This window comes from Pteropus alecto, unplaced genomic scaffold (assembly GCF_000325575.1).
Source record: "Pteropus alecto unplaced genomic scaffold, ASM32557v1 scaffold7, whole genome shotgun sequence".
Classification (NCBI taxonomy): Eukaryota; Metazoa; Chordata; class Mammalia; order Chiroptera; family Pteropodidae; genus Pteropus; species Pteropus alecto.
The window spans coordinates 473999-492910 of NW_006494614.1; the positions used below are offsets into that span (position 1 = coordinate 473999).

Consider the following 18912-nt stretch of genomic DNA (forward strand, 5'->3'; position numbering starts at 1 on the left):
TCCTGCCGGGTAATACTGCTGCACTTTTTCTTCAACTTCTGTTTCCTTTCACAGCACATTTCCTTCTTCTGAAAGGTAAATTACTAATACTTTCAATTTCTTAAAAATGGATTCTTTGAGTATATGTCCATATGAACTATGTCTATAACATTCTAAAATGGACTTTATGTGAAGTTGGTACATGCCAGCCTAGTTACCTGTGTGTGCAAGTAGAAACACACATGCAATCATGGACCTTAATGACTGACACACCATGGAAGAATGAATAAGTAGGTCACATGTACCAAAAAGGCAATTGTGTGGAAAGCACATAAGATATGAATTTTTTAAGGTTAGGAGCAGTAACCTATCTCTACTTCACACTAAGAAATATCCAATGTTCTTCACACTTTTGATTCCCTTGAGCCATGAAGCAGCAGGTATTTCTAATTTAATAAAAGGGCTGCTTCCAGTATTTTGAGGCCTATTTCTAGAATTGGAAATGTTCTTTATCATAATGTTACTAAGTTAACTTCGTTTGAGTATGTAAATTAGCACTTTTATCAATATTCAAGTAAACTAAAAACTGTACAAATATATAATCAATGAAAATATTATCTGTGGAATGTCCTGGAATTCTTTTCATAGTTTTAGCCCTCTTTGCAGTTCTTTAACTATAGATGGCATGAAAGCTACTCTTGCATATCTCCTTCATTTACCATATTCAACTCAAACTTGCACTATTTGAAAAAAAAAAAAAAAAGCTATGATTACAGTCCAGAATTAAGAATATGAGTAGAAGGTGGTTTAGAAACTGAAATCAAGTTGCAGAATATAATGTCATAGTACCATTGCACAAAGATGGGTTGTGCTCAGGCGTGTAAATGTGCTTTGTTATTTTAAAAATAAATAAGCTTTTAACTCTACCAACCTCCTACTGTTCCCAACATATTTTTAGCTAGTGAATGGAAAATAGGTGTTGATATTTCTTCCTACAAATGGACTCTTAAAATTATAGAGAAGATCATGGAGTTACACATTCGAATAATATTAATTTTAAAGTAGACACACTACATACTGTGAGGAAAATTGAGAAATGGCTACTTAAATGTTAGCAATTTAAGACCTAGAAGAAATGCAGACTGATTGGGAAGGCAGATGCTTGAATAATATCAAGATATAAATAGAACAGATCAAACTGAGATAACAGAAAAGGCAGCACATGAATAATCACCATATAAACAATATAAATAACATCAACTATTTGAGGGCCAAGAGTACACACTTTAATTATATTGATTTTTAAGAAATAGGTCAGCTAAATAAAAAGGCAAAAGTGATTGAACGAGCAAGGCCTTTCATTATCCAGACTTCCGTTTTGTCTTCTGCAAAATGAAGGAACTGGGTGAAAGGAACATACTAGAGATTCAGCAAATTTTCATGATTCTAAGATTGCTTAAAAACTGCACAGTAAATTGAGGAGCATCACTGATTCCGTCAGAATTTAATATATGGTTAAATGCCAATTTCTCACAAATACGGCACATAACATATTTTTTGCAAAAAATATTGATTTGAGAAACCGTGTATCAAAATATTAATGAGTCAAATAAATAAAAATATAGATGAAAATACATTTTGAGTTTTCAAAGAGCATTTAGATGTTATGAGGCTAACATAGAAGTATTAAAATAAACTTCCTTGAGTTTGAATCCAGAATTAGTCATTTAAAAGATGGCTAGCAAATTAATATTTTAAAAAATCAGAAATCAATTTAATAGTAATTCTGCAATCCAGAAAGCAACCTGCATATCTAACTTGGTATTACATACAAAATAATTTGCATTATTTACATGGACTATAACTTCAAGAAAGTCCTTTCATTCCCCCTTACATATTCATTTTGCCGAAAGAAATTATTGCAGAAAATTGTTTGTCAAAGAAAATGTATACAAAAGCAACATCTGAAAAAAACTTAAGCAACCAGCTAGTTAATCCAGACAAAATAAGGGAGAAAAATATACTGACCTGATACTGTTAAACAAAGCAAAATGTCACTGACTAAAATGTTTACACTGACACTCTGTAGACAAGCTTAAAAGAGTACATATGTCTTATGGCCAGACAAAGTGACGTCGCTGTAGATTATGGAAGTTTGTGTGCTCAAAATGGAGACTGAATCAACACACACACACACACACACACACACACACACACACACACACGAAAAATTTTCATGTAAACTAGTACAACCCCTAAACACCTCTTCATTAAAACAGGCACTACTTTTAAACATCTCCTGAGAAGTGAACTATGTATCTATAATCAGGAAAATATTTTTATTATTATTTATGCCTACAGCACCTGGTCTTCCTAGGTGGTCTCCCATCCAAGTACTAACCAGACCCAATCCTGCTTTGCTTCCAAGATCAGATTTTTTTTTTAAATGCTTCTAAAATTTATTAGTTAGTAAGAATAACTGGCCTGTAAACATGCACGTATTTACTCCATGTTGAATCCCCAACTCTTAGCTGAAAGTCTGTCACACAGTAGGTGCTTAATAAATATTCTTGAACTAATATACTTTTATTAACCTGCAGCATCAAGGAATAATCTTTGAGCAAGTAATTCTGCAGAACAAATTTTATTAGTAGAAAAGGCAAACTACCTAGATATTGAAGAATTAAACAAATTATACTACAAATTATACATGTTCAAAGATGTTCATAGCAGTATCATCTTTAATGATGAAATAAACTAAAAACAATGTAAATGTATACCACCTGGGGGTTGGTTCTATATAGACTTGTAAACCACAAAGGGAACAGTGTACAATCATTAAAGTGCTTGAGAAGATGTACATTTCTTGTCATAGAATAATATTCAGGATATATTCCTAATGAAATAGCAGGTCAAAAATAGATCAGCATGTTTTTAAGAGGTAATATTATATATTGATTAAAAATAAGAAATCTGAAGTCAAATCTGGGCTCATAGTCCAGTTTAACATTTACACTGAGTGACCTTAGACAAATTATTTCTTTAAACTTCAGTCGTCCTGTTGAAAAAAGAAAAAAGTATTTTACCGGTGGTACCAAGTACCAACTTCATAGGTTTGTTGTGAAGATTATATGAGAGAATAAATTAAAATTCTGAGAACAGGCCTAGCTCAATAAAACTTACTATTTTAGCTTATTTATATTTATACATTTACCTAGTTACATAAATATAAAATAAATATGCATACATAGAAACCTGCCTGAAAGGATATACACCAAAATATTAATGGAAGACCACTATGAATAAGATTATAGATAATTACTATTTTCTGGACCTCTTGAAATAAAAATAATTTTTATATATCTGAGGTATCTTTATAGAAAGAAAACAATTTTTGATGATGGAGTAATTTGAGATAGAAGATTATACAACTTTAAATTCTTAGCATTGGATAGAACCCAAGCAAAAGGGAAACTGCTTCTAATTATAGGGAAATATCCAAATACAGATTCAGGAAATTTAGGCCATCACTATAGAAATGAAACACTGTATCTTTAAAATACAATGACTTCGAAAGTTGAACAGAAAAATGTCATGATTTTAGAAAGGTGATTCAGATCAGGTAGAGATAATGCCACTTTTACATCTACTACCTCCCCCAGAACGACACGTTCCAGTATTTTTTGAGTATGTGAGTAACTTAGTAAAAATTTTCTACCAAGCCTTAGATGTGCTAAGTAATTCAAAATTAAAATTACTGTTGTTTAAATTAAAAACCAGTAGGGAGTTGAATGGAAAAAAATAAAACATATCTTAAAATCCATGTAAAACAAATACATAAAAAATAACTTTAAAATAATGTTTAAAATGCCTTCTGCTCGCAGCCAAGCTGATGATGGGGAAGGCAGTTAATTCCCCTGAGACTGGCTCTCCTGATGCAGTGAAGAGGGTTTGCAAGGAATCAGAAGAATTGCCAGAGGTTCTTATGCAAGGTGAGCTTATTATCTGCCCCAGTGTCTAGGATCTTCTTTGACTAATTATTCATTTTGGGAGAAGAATTAAGAGAGTACTATTCATGTTATCAACTATTACCCCATTGCTCTTGGCTCCTTAGCCCAAAATTTGCCAAGGACATATGGAAGTGCTCCTGATTACATACTGCGGAACCTTTGCCAAGATGTCTTAAGGTTATCCTGACATTACTGGTTACGTTAAGCTGGCACTTTCCTGCAGGCTCTAGAATGCTTAAACTGCTATACAAATTGCTGCAAAGGTTAATCTAATTGATTCCAAGAAAGACAAATAACTGCCTAGCCAAGTAGTACCCATGTGAGAACAATAAAAAGCAAGCTCCCTTTCTACCTCTGGCAAGTTAAAGAATGACAGGTTCTAGTAACATTTTCACACATTCTCATTTGCATAAAGCCACAGATCAGAAGAGTGACTTTTAGTACTTTATAATTCAAAAATCAACTCTCATTCACTGTTTCGTTTATCATAACAGATGTTCTGATCAGCATTCCCAGGTCACCAGTACAGTGTACATGTTTATATAATTACAAGAGAAAAGAGGTTAAAACATTGTGCCTCATCCAATACTGTCAACATGAACCTCTACCACAATTCACACGGGAGAACAGCAAGAGAGTAAATGCAAGCACTATAAATATACATAAGACACGGTATAAACTGTTTCCCAGCCCAACCTCCAAAAATGGATTCCTCCCAGTAGACATATAAGAGCCAATATATATCCCTAACTGCCTTGGCGTGACCTAGTTGAAGGCAACCTAGAGGCAGAGGTGGAATTTTCACTATGTTTGCAGGATGCTATGAATATGCATTTAGATTTTATCAGAGGACAACAAATATCCCATAGTCCTAACTTGATTAAAACTGCCATTTGTTTTTCTTCTCTCATACCTGTTTGTGACACAGAAAATGTGGCACACAGTAGGCTCAGAAGAGAGGTTTATGGACAGATTCACCGAATGAAGATACTAAGAAAATAGTACACATGTAAACAAAGATATTCTTCTTCTAAAGCAGGAAAAGTCTTTCTTGGGCCGTATGTTCACTGCCCGAATCTAAAATCACCTGAGTTTTCTCTGACATGTTATTTAAATTTTATATATTTAACTGAATATAAATATATGATGCTTAATCACACTATACATGCTTATGTGAATTTACGGGAAAAATTAAAAAGCATCACGGTTATGGTGAGAGCCACACAGGGTGGTGGTTTAGAGTCTGAGTTTCTAGTCCTGGCTTGGCTGTTAACTAACTCTGAATCTTAAGCAAGTCAGTTAAGTGTTCTGGGCCTGAGTCTACCTCACTGTGAACTGAAGAGCTTGAAGGACTCAAGTGATGTCAAGACTCATGCTGTTCTTTCTCATCTGCTTAACTCCAGTGCCCAGCACAGTCCTTACCACATAGGGGATTCTCAGTGAATATCTTTGTAAATGAATGAGTGAATTATTTAAAGAATCATGAATAAAGACACTCACAAGACCCTTGTCAATCTAAACTGTCCATGACATAATTTAGATAATTTGCATGACAAACAAAAGCTTTAAAATTAAATCCTGGCTCTGTAGTGAATGTGTGTTTTCTGAAATGTCTAATGGAATCTAGGAAGTATTATATAGCATCATAACCTAAATTCTCTATCAGTCCAGTCTGAATTATGTACCTGTCTGGAGAAAGTAAAGTTAATATAATGACTTAGCTGGGTCATCCAATGAGAGTCCAGTAATACAGGAAAAGTTGGAAACCTCATCCACGATCAAATTTCTATTGGTGGTGACTTAATTAACTATTGCCCTTGTATAGAGCAGCAGAAAAATCATAATGGTGGATTTCTGTCATCCCACTGCCTTTCCTGTTCATGCCACATCCACTAGAAAGTTATCTTATCCAAGAATAGCAAGCAAACTCTACTTTCTAGAAACAGGTTAGGGATTTGAAATAATCCAAACATTATATTTCTACTCTATGAAATTATCATGCTAATGAGTTACTCTCTACAATATCATTTTCTCTGGCTTTTATGTAAGCTTGGAATAAAAGGTTAGAAAGAAATAACATTGATTTCAGCCTATACCAAGAAAATCACAGAAGGTACCTAGTCAGCCTGTAGTGAAAGGATATCTAAGTATCTATGCATTAAAAAGTAAAAAAATTGAGTTAAAAGTGTTTTTTTTTAAATCATCTCTAATTTTTAGCAGTTTAAAGAATAAGTATTTAAGCTTTGATTGTTTTGCTTTTTTTCTTTTAGATATTGTCTCTATTATAAATAGCTATTGGAAGGAAAATGAAGGAAAGGAGGAAAGAAGGAAAGCAGGGAGGATGTAAGAGAGGAAAGGGAAAGCGACAGGCATACAAGAACTAATGACTCCAAAGCACTTGGAATCAAAATAGCATTTACATAAGCATGCATGATTCACTATAGGGAGAAGTATTAATATTTCTTAATTTTTCAGGTGAAAAATCCGAGTCTTAGAGAAACTCTAAGTAACTTGTTCAATATCTAGAATGACTTGTTCAAGATCACACAGTGAGGAGGTGATAGAGTAAGGACTCAAACTCATGCCTTCTCTATATTAACATAGGACCTTTCTATTGTATTTCGGCCACAACATATGCATTTTGATGAGAGATAGTAAAAAAAAAAAAATAGAGATTTATTCAAAAATGAAAATGGTAACAATTTATCTCTCATAAAATGTATCCAGCCAGTCTATGGCCATGATATCCAGAACAAGCCCGATCCTGCCTGATCTCAGAAGCTAAGCAGGGTTAGGCCTGGTTAGTACTTAGGTGGGAGACCACCTAGGAAGATCAGGTGCTATAGGTGTAAAAAATAAAAAACTAAGGGATTGTAAACTGACAAGGTCCTTGCAATCTGTGAGGTCAACCAACGGTTGCCTTGCCTAAAAAAAAAAAAAAAATGACTTCAGTCAAAAGGGAGGGATTATTTCAATCAGCAGTTATGTAAGATTCCAAAAATCATTGACAATTGCTAGCCCCATTTCACTACATTGCTCTTATTATTTCTCCAAATTTGTAGGCCTTCTTTAAATTTCAAGTTTCATGCCATTCACTATTGTGAGGACTTCGTACATTTAATTATTCCTAATAAAGAAAGCTATTCAATATTATTTTTCATGTTATACATAAAGAAACTCTAAAATATTATATTTTGCTTAGTAAAGAGTAGAAAAAAATGTTCATCATCAGCTAGGTCATTACATATTTAAATAAATTATTGGCTTTTTAAACTATCATTATGTGGATAATTAACCATCTTCTTGTCTTCTAACAGTCCTTCAAATAGCATAGTTTATCCTCCTTGGTTCTGAAACTTCCCTTTGGTCATTAATTAAAATGAATAAAATGATTGTAACAAAATTTAAAAACGTCTGTTCTTCTTAAAGGCAATATTTACTTCTGCTAAACTCAAAGCTGTGCCATTTATCACTTAAATAAACATTGTCTTTCCTTGTTCTTTATTTCTGTCATCGTTCTATGTATATTGAACTAGGCTCCCAAGAAACTCCATAGCTCCAAAAAGACAAATGAAAAATACCTGAAAAAAATTTTAATTGATTTATTGGTACCTGCCCATATCATTTACTGGCTATATCCACATATATGCACCTGTTGTTATATTAGAATTTCACATTACATATTACATTAAGTTTTTACTTTAAAATATTTATATTGTAATTTTATGAATAGGGAGATTTTAGGCCAAGTTTCAAATGGTAACAAATAACCTTTTAATGAAAAGCAAGGAATTCAATCTGCTTTTTAATTTTCTTGGGATAATTTGTAACTAACCTTTTCTCCCCCTAAGAAAGATAAATCTTTTAAAAAATTCAAATTCCAATTTATTACATTCCTACTCTATATTTTTCAGGACTCTTTGTTATAGACAAACATATACTTTACATAAGCATTATAGAAGTAATTATTATACTTAATATGACATAGTATCCCCTCACAACTAAAATCTACTTTGAATAGAAACTACAGTTGTAAAACTGCATAAAATGCATGCACGCAGTTCTTTTTTCTTATTCTTAGCAATTATAAAAGTAATTATGAACAAGATTGTTGGTCAGATGTGTGAAATCCCTGGTTGTTAAAGCCTCAGCTCATAGCCTCTACTTTAATGAAATATGTCATACAATGCATAGTTCTCTAATAGCATTTAACCTATAAATTGTGCTTCTGACCCTTTCATCACTCAAACAGAGAATACAAAGAATAGAATTCATTATAAATTCATGGAGCTTCTAAAACATGAAGAGATACTGGTTATAATTCATTCGTGAGTTATTTTCAGTTTATGAAGGAAGGTCTTGCCAAAAGAGAGTAAAAGCAAAGCACATTAAATCATAAAATTATATGCTGACTTTGTTGTGTGTGGTCTGTTTCTCCACAAATAGTTCCAATCTCACTCCACCCTGAAATAAAACAACTCTTCTTCCTTATCCCATGAACTTCAGTATGCCAACCAAAAATTTTGATTACCAAAACTGTGGTCATGCTAGTCTTCTTTCCCTCAATGATTTACAAGACCCTGTTTTATCTACAAGTTCATAACTCTTCAGACCTCTAATAAAATATTCACTTGCTTCTAAGGTAGCTGTGATTGAGCAACTTAAATCAAATACTTACTCTATACTCTTTGGCTTGATGAGAACACATTAGAATTTGTGAAATTGTGCTCTATTCAGTTGACAATGATGATGTATACGTTGAGTATTTGCTCTCTTAGGTCTATGTTAAATCTATTATTTTTAAGTAAATGATGTTTTTTGAGATCAGGGATTGTGTTATTGATTTGAATTATGCTAGCCAAAGGAATTTAATATATTGACATAATACTTTAGACATATATTATGCAAATGAAAGCAACAGTAGTATGTATTCAGTAAGAAGTAGTTTAAGCACTTTGTATAAGAAATACAAAGATGGCAATCTCATTCTGAAAGATAATTTTCTTTGATCAGGGTTTAAACCAGTGTGATGTAAATCACTTACCAATTCAAATAAGTGATAAATCCGCATTACTGTTGATCATTCAGGTTGGAAAAGTATGAAAATAGAATTGTTCTTTCTATACTGACTCAAGGTAAAAATACTAATTTCCTATTTTATTCTAGAGTTTTGTAACATCAACAAGAAAGAGTAAAAGAACAGCAGATTCAGAGTTGCTTGGCTCCAATCCCTACATTGAGATATAAGACCTTCTGCAAGTCATCTAACTAATGGGCACAAAGTCTACATCGTTAAAATGTAGGAAGATTCACAATATCTAGGGTAACCTCTCCTTGACCCTCTGAGAATCAGTATAATTCAATTTTTTAATGAAATAAATAAGTTCTGCTTAAGAAGTAGTAATTGGTGGCTTAAACCATTGTTAGAAGAGTTGTAACAAGAATCCTTATTCTATTCAGTTGTCATTAAAATCCTATAAACTAAATCAACATACAAAAATCCATAGCGTTCCTATATACTAACAGTAAACTTTCAGAAAAGAAGTGAAAAACAAACAAACAAACAAACAATTTCTTTTACAATTGCAACAAAAAGAATAAAATATCTAGGAGTAAAACTAACAATAAAATGGATTTTTGTACATTGATTTGTATCCTAAAACTTTACTATATTTGTTTATTGTTTCTATAATAGTTTTTTTGTGTGTGGAGTCTTTAGGGTTTTCTGAATAATCATGTCATCTGCAAAAAGTGACAATTCGACCTCTTCATTACCAATCTGGATGCCTTTTATTTCTTTTGCTCTGGCTAGGACAGGGCAATAGTGGTGAATAATAGTGGTGAGAGTGGACATCCTTGTCTTGCTACCAATCACCTTAAGCTAGAGTATCAAGCCCACCTCCCAAAGACACCAAATTCTAAATCCCATTCATTATCTCTTAAAAAACATGCTTTTGCTTTTCTTTTTAACTGTATCTCTTGACCCTCCTCAATTCTTCCTCTCATCTTTTATTTAATAATATTCATTTAATATTATGTCATGTCTTTCCATGGCTTAATGGGTCATTACTTTTAGTACTGAATAATATTTCATTGTCCAGATGTACCACAGTTTATTTATTCTTTCATTTATGGAAGGACATCCTGGTTGCTTCCAGGTTTCAACAACTAAGAATAAAGCTGCTATAAGCATCCATATGCAGGTTTTTATATGGATATAATTTTCAGCTCATTTGGATAAATACCAAGGCATTCAATTGTTAGATAATAAGCCAAGCATATGTTTGGCTTTGTAAGAAACTGCCAATTTATCTTCCATAGTGGCTGTACCATTTTGCATTCCCACCAGCAATTTATGAGAGTTCCTATTGCTCCGCATCCCTGTCAGCATTTAGTGCTGTCAGTGTTCTGGATTTTGGCCATTCTAATAGGTGTGTATTAGTATCTCATTGTTGTTTTAATTTGCATTTCCATGATGACATATTATGTAGAATATCTTTTTATACTTGCTATCTGTATGTCATCTTTGGTTAGGTATCTGATAAGGTCTTTGGCCTCCTTTTTAATCGGGTTGTTTTATTATTGCTAAATTTTAAGAGATTTTTGTATATTTTTGATAACAGTTCTTTATCAGAGGTATCTTTTACAAATATTTTCTCTCACTTTGTGGCTTATTTTCTCACTTTCCTGACCACCCATTTTTATTCCTTTTGTTTGCACACCAATTTTTAAGGTTCTTCTTTCTTTGAAACAAACAATTCTTTTTGTTTGGCACAAGCTCTATCTACTTCAAGTCGTGATACAATGTGTCTGTCACATAGACAATACCAGTATATAAGATCCAGGAGGACAAATGTCTTTCTTATTCTCTATGGTGTCTCTAGTATCAGTTACCCATTAAATACTAAACAACAATTGAGTAAATTTATTTAATATTTGAAAGAAAATTCAGAGATATTTACTCTAACTCCCTTCAACTTTCCCATGTTGATAAAAGAAATTACTGGTAAAGCTGAAACATTAGACCTCATTCTAGGGTTTATTTCTATATTTTAATGATATCTCTATTATATTACTAAATTGTCATGGAGTCTTTTCCTTTTCAAGGTATCTTTAAGAAAGTAATGAGTTACTAAATTATGAAAATCACCTATTATGATTATCAGGAATTTTGAACTTAGTTAATATATTACCCAATACCAAACACTTTATAATTTTACACATATTTTTTCCCTGAGATTTGGTTCATGTAAGTATATCCAAGTTAAATACATTTTTCATTAGGAGATTTAGTCAATTTAGAGAGATACTTATATCACATTCTATCTGAAAATTCTTTAATGTTTTCTAATAGCATGAAAAGCGGGTCCCCCAAATGTAATATTATACCTACAGTAACATATGAAGCTGTCATATATTCAAAAACAAAAACTTGCTCATTTGAAAGTAAAAAATAAAAAAGTCAACTTTAATATTACTTGGAGTAATCTGTTGGCAGCATAATCTGTAACATCTAATTTTATAAGATTTTAGTGCCTTGAATATGAGATCTTACTTATCCTACTAAAATCTGTTGACTGTTTTTCATATTCAAGGCACTATTCTAGGTTAGAAATGACGTCTGAATCTTGAAGAAGTTTATAATGTGAGAAGGAAATAATAACATTAAGCAACTGAGCTTTAGTTTTCATCTCTAAATATGGTGATAAAAATTCTTGTCCTGCCTAGATCACAGCACACTTGGAATAGTCTGACGAGCAGTGAAAACACTGTGTAAAATACAAATAATTATGCAATTCCTAATTATTATTATTATACTGTTTATATGATAATGAATTATCAAAGACCCAAATATGTAAAGCAGTGAAGTCTGTGGCAGATAAGAGAGAGAAATCACCATTGAGCAGAGAGTTGGGGGAAATCTTTATCAAGAAAGTTGCTTCCATCATATGCATCATTTCTGTCACCTCATGTCTAGATTGGAAATTACATATCAGTGGTCTACTTTCCCCCAGTCTCTTCCTACTCTAACCCATTGCACCACTGCCAGGCTGTGATTAAGGTCTTTACTATCTGTTGTAAAACCTTCAAACACTCATAGCATCTTGGAAGAAAGAGTCTAAATTTCTCATTTGGAAGTATTTCAACCTTATCGCTAACTGCTCTGTTTCCCTAACTTTCCAATCCAACTAAACTCTGTAGCAACAATTGCTTATATCATTAATTTGGCAATTTATTTTTATTTGTTCCAGCCAAGATTTAATGGGGCTCATTTGGCAATTAATCATGTAATGTAATTCTTTGTGGCATCTGTTCTGCTACTGCAACAAACTGTTATATTTTCTTTTCATTTATTCAGGTCTGTTTACTTATTTATTTATCTATTTATTTATTTATTTATCTGAAAGATCAATTTTTTATTGCACATAAATCTGGCTGCTTCACTTATCTTAAAAACTTTTGGGCTTTTGATATAGAATATGATGATCTCTATGGCTCCTGAACCTTTCTAGCTTCATCTTGCATTACACCCTCGTCCTTTTCCCCTTGCACACCTCAGCCTGCCTTCTCTCCAGCCCCTCTGAACTACTTCCAGCTCCCAAAGTGACTCCTTTTCCTGGCTCTCAGGTTTTTACCTATACAGTTTCATCTGCTCAGAATGTTTTCTTTTGCTTTTAATTTATACTTTTGCTACTATTTTTCTTATTAATGGCCTGATCAATATTTTAATTCCCCCCCGTTCATCTATTAGCTTCAATCTTGTATTGATTTATATCCCGATTACCCTTATATTTGTTTCATTTATATTTTACCCTAACAAAATAGAAAGTTAAGGAAATTTCTACTCTTCTTCCTAACACAAAGACTTGAGAATGCTTGTGTACAGATATTCCCTCGACAATACTTTTATTCCTGTCTTGTATTTTATTTCAATCTTCATTTTAGCTGCAGTTATTTTAGAGCCATCAATTATATACATTTACCTATGTGCTAGGTAAATGTAATTTGCTCACCATTGCTCATAATGTCTCACATTTTTTCTACCTAGTTTCAATTTCTTCTTCCTGAAGTACATTCTTTAGTAGTACAAACAGACTGAGTGTCTGTACATAGAAATTCTGCAGTATTTTTTTGCCTGATAATAAATCATATTACATTAGCCTCTATTTTCATCATTAACTTATCAATCCTAAATTACAGTCCTAGTCTGACAACTATTTCTTCTCAGCACTTTGAAGATACTGTTCTTTTTCTGTAGCTTCCAATGTTCTTTTAAAATTTCTGTTGTTCATCTAATTATAACTCGCTTGTTTATAATGCCTATAAATAGATTTATTTTCATATAATCTGTTCAGAACTCACTGTGGTTTTCAATCTGAGGCTTCATATATTTCCTTAACTCTGGAAATTTTTCAATTATCCGCTCTTTAAATATTATCTCTTCATTTGTTCAGCTTCGGGAAATTCTGTTTTATATGGATAGATAGATAAATACTGTCATTTTTCCTCCATATTTCTTAATTATTCTCCCATACTTTCTCTTTTTCACTTGTGGCACATTTGGAGAATTGTCCCCAGATCTTTTTTTTTAAGCATGGAAAATTTTTTTAAAAAATCAATTTTCTTTAAGTAAAAATATTTTAATATCTATAATTTTTATTTCTAGAAGTGCTACTTAGTGTTTTTCAACTTTGCTCGTTTTTCCTTGTCTATTTCTCTGTTTCCCTTTGAATCTCTTTAAATACATTGATCCATTCAACAAATTCTAGAATTATCTTCAACTTCGGATATAACAATGAATAAAACAAAGAGATTCTTGTCATCATGGAGCTCATTTTCATGTTATTATCTTTTTCAAATTGTCTTCTCTCAAATTCTCAGGAATGCTGACTCTCCTATTTGTCATTTATCATTTCTAACTCTCCCAATATGAATGACTTTTGCAATGTGGGTGTTAGGGCTAGCTAGGGATGTTTTACTCTATGGCACTCTGTGTTCAGCTGAGTTGGAAATATTCCTTCAGAGCAATTTGGCATTGCATTTGATTATTCCAGATGTCCAGAAGATTTCATTGTTTTCATTGTCTTAAGATTATATATATATATATATATATGTATAAAATCAGTGTCTACTTAGAGATATCTGTGCCATGAAGAGAGTTAAATTTGTATATCATACCCTGCATGGAACAAGCTTTGAATTTTAGTTTCTTATAGAAATATAAACATGTTTTTTGTTTTGTTTTGTTTTCCATTCAGAGACCTGGGGAGTATGCCTTCTACTTCTTTCTATGCTCCAGTAGGTAAAGATTTTATTTAGTTCCTGTTCCATGGAAGATTCAGCCCATCTGGATTTTACCTTTATGCAGAGATCTCAGTCTCAAATTTATGCCCTGTTCTGACCTATTGTTTCCTCTTCCTGAGTGTAAATTAAAGTCCAAATGCCTATCAGTAAAGGCCTAGCTTCAGGACTAATGTCCCAGACCACAACCCTAAAACTCTGCACTACATTAATTATTATAGAAACTTGCATTGTTACTGCTTTAGCTTTAAGTGCTCTCTTATATTCCCCCTTGATTTTATTTTTTAATTTGGAAAAAAAAAAAAAAAACTCCTTTTTTTAAAAAAGTTATTTTTTTTTTTGTTTTCAGGAGGCGAAAGTTTTTTTTAGCTTGATCTACTGCATGCCTTGATCTGGCCATTTACACTCTGCCTGGAGCACCCAATTACTAGGTCTCCAATACCAAACACCACTCACATGTGTTCTTACTACAAATGGATATGATCCTATGAATAGAATACCATATATACTTATCTCATTGTATTGTGTCTGTCTTTTTACTTGTATTGTACCCCTTTAGAGTATGAGTTGCTTGAGATTAAGGTACATAAATTATTCATCATTATGTATAGCACAGTAACTGGAACATTGTAGACACTATTTGTGAATGATTAAATGATTGAATAAATATATGAATTTATTTTATCACGATGGACTAGTGGATTCACATTCATACACATTCAAAATATATACACACATATTTACATACATATATACACAGATATATATGTATAATTTTGACATTTTAATATTAACTTTATAAAAAATTGCTTTGGAGTTTAAAGAAATACATAGCCTCAGAATCAACAAATTATTTTTAAAATGCAATACCAATTATTGGGCAAATTTCTTAGATTCAAAGATCTTACTAATTTATTAATGTTGATTATTTTTGGAAAATTTCAAGTTTTTAGATTATAATTATGATTGAAGATTATCAGGACATTATTATAAACTTGTTCAATTATTTATTTAGCTGAGAAGTAAGTACTTGTGCTGGGGAATTCCTCTACTTTGCTTTTCAAATAAAAAAGGTCCTACTCAGAGCTTAGGAAAATGAGAAATGCTGGCTTACTGATCATAACCTTCTTTCATGTAGTAATATCCCCATCTACTGGAATTTCAGCACGTAACTAAAAGTCAAGTCCCATAATCTTGCATTTTTGCAACTTCTGACATATGTGTCCATGTGCTTGTAAGTAATTATTGCATTAGACAATTGTGAATGCTTTGCTATATGATCCATAATATCAGCTTTTCTCTAAGTGTCTTCTACATAGCATTGTTATCACCCTAGATGATTATGATGATTTTGAATTTTTTTCTGCTGTGTTCTTTGAAAATATAAAAATGTGAACAACAGTACAGTATAGAAGCAGCTTGTAATAACTTTGATGCTGATCTACTTAACAAAAAGAAATGACCTTCTCTTCGACTTTGTATTTCTAAATTTTGTTCTTCAAGCAGTTCCCTATATTCATATTTCTTACATCATTTTCAAAACATTAGTTTCTTGATGTAGGCAACACAGCTGACTTTGTTAGTAGTATCCTTATGAAAAAAATTAGTTCTGTACAATTACATTGTTAGACCATTTTTATTTGAAAACTTGAGAAGTATGGGTTGCCTTACAGAAAAACCTTCCTCTAGAGAAAAAGAAACACATTCTATTAATGCAGAAAATAGCTTAAATTATTTTTATGTAGATGGGAAAAACAGCTGAGAGGAGAAAATTCTATTTGTTTTAGTATTACCTTTAAGTGGTCTCCTTTGCATTATTAAGTCAGGGAAAACAAAAATAAGTACTACAAATCAAGTAGAATTAAAATATTCCTCTACTTGATAAATACAAATTTATGTCAAACATTATAATATTTTAAAATTTTTCTTCCACAGAAAATTTGGAAAATAGTCCATGCATACAAAATAAGATCCATTTATCATTGTATTTATGCATATAATCATATCAACTGCAGCCATCATGCCACCAGTCAATGACAGATGGCATGTGACATAAAAAAATCTAGTTATATAAATCTATATCATATAAAATCTGCCATATTAAAAAGGCTTTTGCTCATATTAAAGCTACTTCTAATCTTCTCTGCCAGAGTAAGCAATTTATTAGGCAGCATGTTTGATGAGAGCAATTAAATTCCCATCTTTCCAGGTTGATAGCATCTTTCATGGACAAGACATACAACTTCAAACAAAGCCACCAAATGAAATGACAGGAGAAAAAAGCCAGTTGCTTAAGTTTTCACTAAACTAGTCTTTTCTGTAACCAGTTGTCAAAATAGAACAATGGGAAACTTCATGATAAGACCATTCTATATAGAATACATGCAGATTATTTTCATTGCTACAGAGATCCTTGAAAGACATCTAGAAAGTTCACTTCATCTGGTATATCACAGTTCAAAAGAGAAAGCTGATGACAAGAGGGAAAATGGTTTGTACACGGATCTGTGAGTGGCAAATGTCAGCAATGTGCTTAGGCAATCTTAAATAATGGGGATGTATGATATAGTTACAATGGTAATAAGGCAGAAATAAAGAAAAGACACTTTCAATCATCCAGGATCCATGTAGCGCACATCCTATTGCTTCAATAGCAGTAAGAACAGGAATTTATGTACCTTTTTGATTTTAATGCACCTCCATTAACATGGCATAGATATTTACTAAGTCCTGGCTTCTCTCAGTGTGTGCTTTGATGAATTCTCCTTCTACCAGCAAAGCTACCCTTTATCCTGGACATTATTTTCTTACCTCAATCAGCTTCTCAAATATTCACTAAGCCTTTGCATAATCAGAGCTTCTTTATACTTGCAAACACACATGCCATCTACTTACTAATGCTTCCTCCTGGCCTTCCTCTGCCTCATGACCTTTCTGTTGTATTCTCATTGTTCTTGCCTAATAGTCTCCTTATTTTATAGTTCAAGTTCCCAAGAAACAAAACCTGATTTACATGAGTGATCTCTACTGTTTGAGAGAACAGGACTTTCAATACCAGTCTATTCGAAGGCCTCTGCCCACTATTTATTTTATTGGCTAGGGACAAAGGAGAAGTTAGAAAAGTGAGTGAGTAACATAGACGCCACATGGCTTTCCTGATAAAGCAATAGGTGTACAGTAACTTCTGTTCACTAGGAATTGCATGTAATGTCCACTGTATATAACTGACATCACCTTCACCTTTGATGCATGTATTCCGCATTCTTCACAAACTGAAATGCACACTATTCTCTGTATATAACCTACCTTTTCCATTTCTATATTAATTTGTTCATGTGGTTCCTTCTGTCTTAGCAATCCTTCAATTTCTATCTCATTTCTCCTGGTTGAAATTCTATCATATATTTGGGGTCCATTCTTAATTACAAATTTCTCAAGGAAGCCTACCTTATTCCCCTTAGCATTTAACTTCTAATTTTTGTCACTTATCATATTATGTCTTATACTGCAGATATTTGTATGCATCATTTCCTAACTTAGATTTTAGTTTTCTTCAAGGCATGAAGTACTCTTATCCCCTCTTTAGCCTAACCAGCACCCAACCCAATGCTGTATGTATAGTGCTCAGTAACTTCTCATAGAATAAATTCATTCAACCATTTAATAATATTTATTATATGACTAATATGTACTTGAGACTATTCTAAGTTCTAGGAATAGAACAATGAAGAAATAAGGAAAAAATCCCTATTCTCTTGGAACTTACGTTCCACTGGAGGAGTAAATAAGCAGATGGGTAAGTAAAATACATAGCACGAGAGGGTTGTTCTTGTTATGGAGAAAAATGAAGCAGGGAAGAAAAACCTGGGTGATAAGAAATGGGTGATAATTTTTATAAAGTATTCAGAGAAACTCTCACTGAGAAGGGAACATTTGTTCATAGACCAAGATGGGGGATTGGGAAGAAGCAATGCAGATATCTGAAGGAAGAGCATTTGGGTACAAAAAACAGCAAAGTGCAAATTCCCAGAGGCAGGATCATGTCTGGCATGTCCAAGAATGTGCATAGAGTTCATGGGAGCTGAAAAAGAGAAGGACAGAGTAGTAGCAGCTGAGGGCAGGGAGATCAGAGTATGGAGTGGCGCTCAGGTAGGGCCTTAGAAGCAGTTTAAGGGTTTTGGCTTTTTCCAGTAGAGGAGTGCTATGATTCTACATACACTGTAGAAAAATCACTTTGTGCATTAAGAAGAAACTGAATGGAGGAAAGAATATATGCAGTGGGGACAAGCAGGAAGCTCCTGCAATAATCAAGATGAGACATGATGGCATCTTGGATCAGGAAGATAGTGACAGAGATGATGAGAAGTGGTCAGATTCATATATACACTAAGTATTCACTTAACATTGTCAATAGGTTCTGCAACTTTAAGTGAAACAATGTATAATAAAACCAATTTTACCAGAGACTAATTGATATGAACAAGAGTTAGGTTCCTATGGCATCTCATCAATGTTATAATGATACGACATTAAATGAAATGGCATTATTCAAGGACTTGCTGAAACTTGAAGATAGAGCTGACAGATTTGGCTGACAGATCACGTGTGGGATGTAAGGGAA

General features: G+C 32.7%; 1 protein-coding gene and 1 pseudogene across 3 annotated transcripts in view; one reads left to right on the top strand and one right to left on the bottom strand.

Annotated features, from left to right (window-relative positions):
- The window catches only part of LOC102896341 (glutamate receptor ionotropic, kainate 2), a 551413-nt gene that overhangs the window by 371771 nt on the left and 160730 nt on the right, over positions 1-18912 (bottom strand). The window lies entirely within an intron of this gene.
- Positions 6720-6838, top strand: LOC112475041 (annotated as a pseudogene).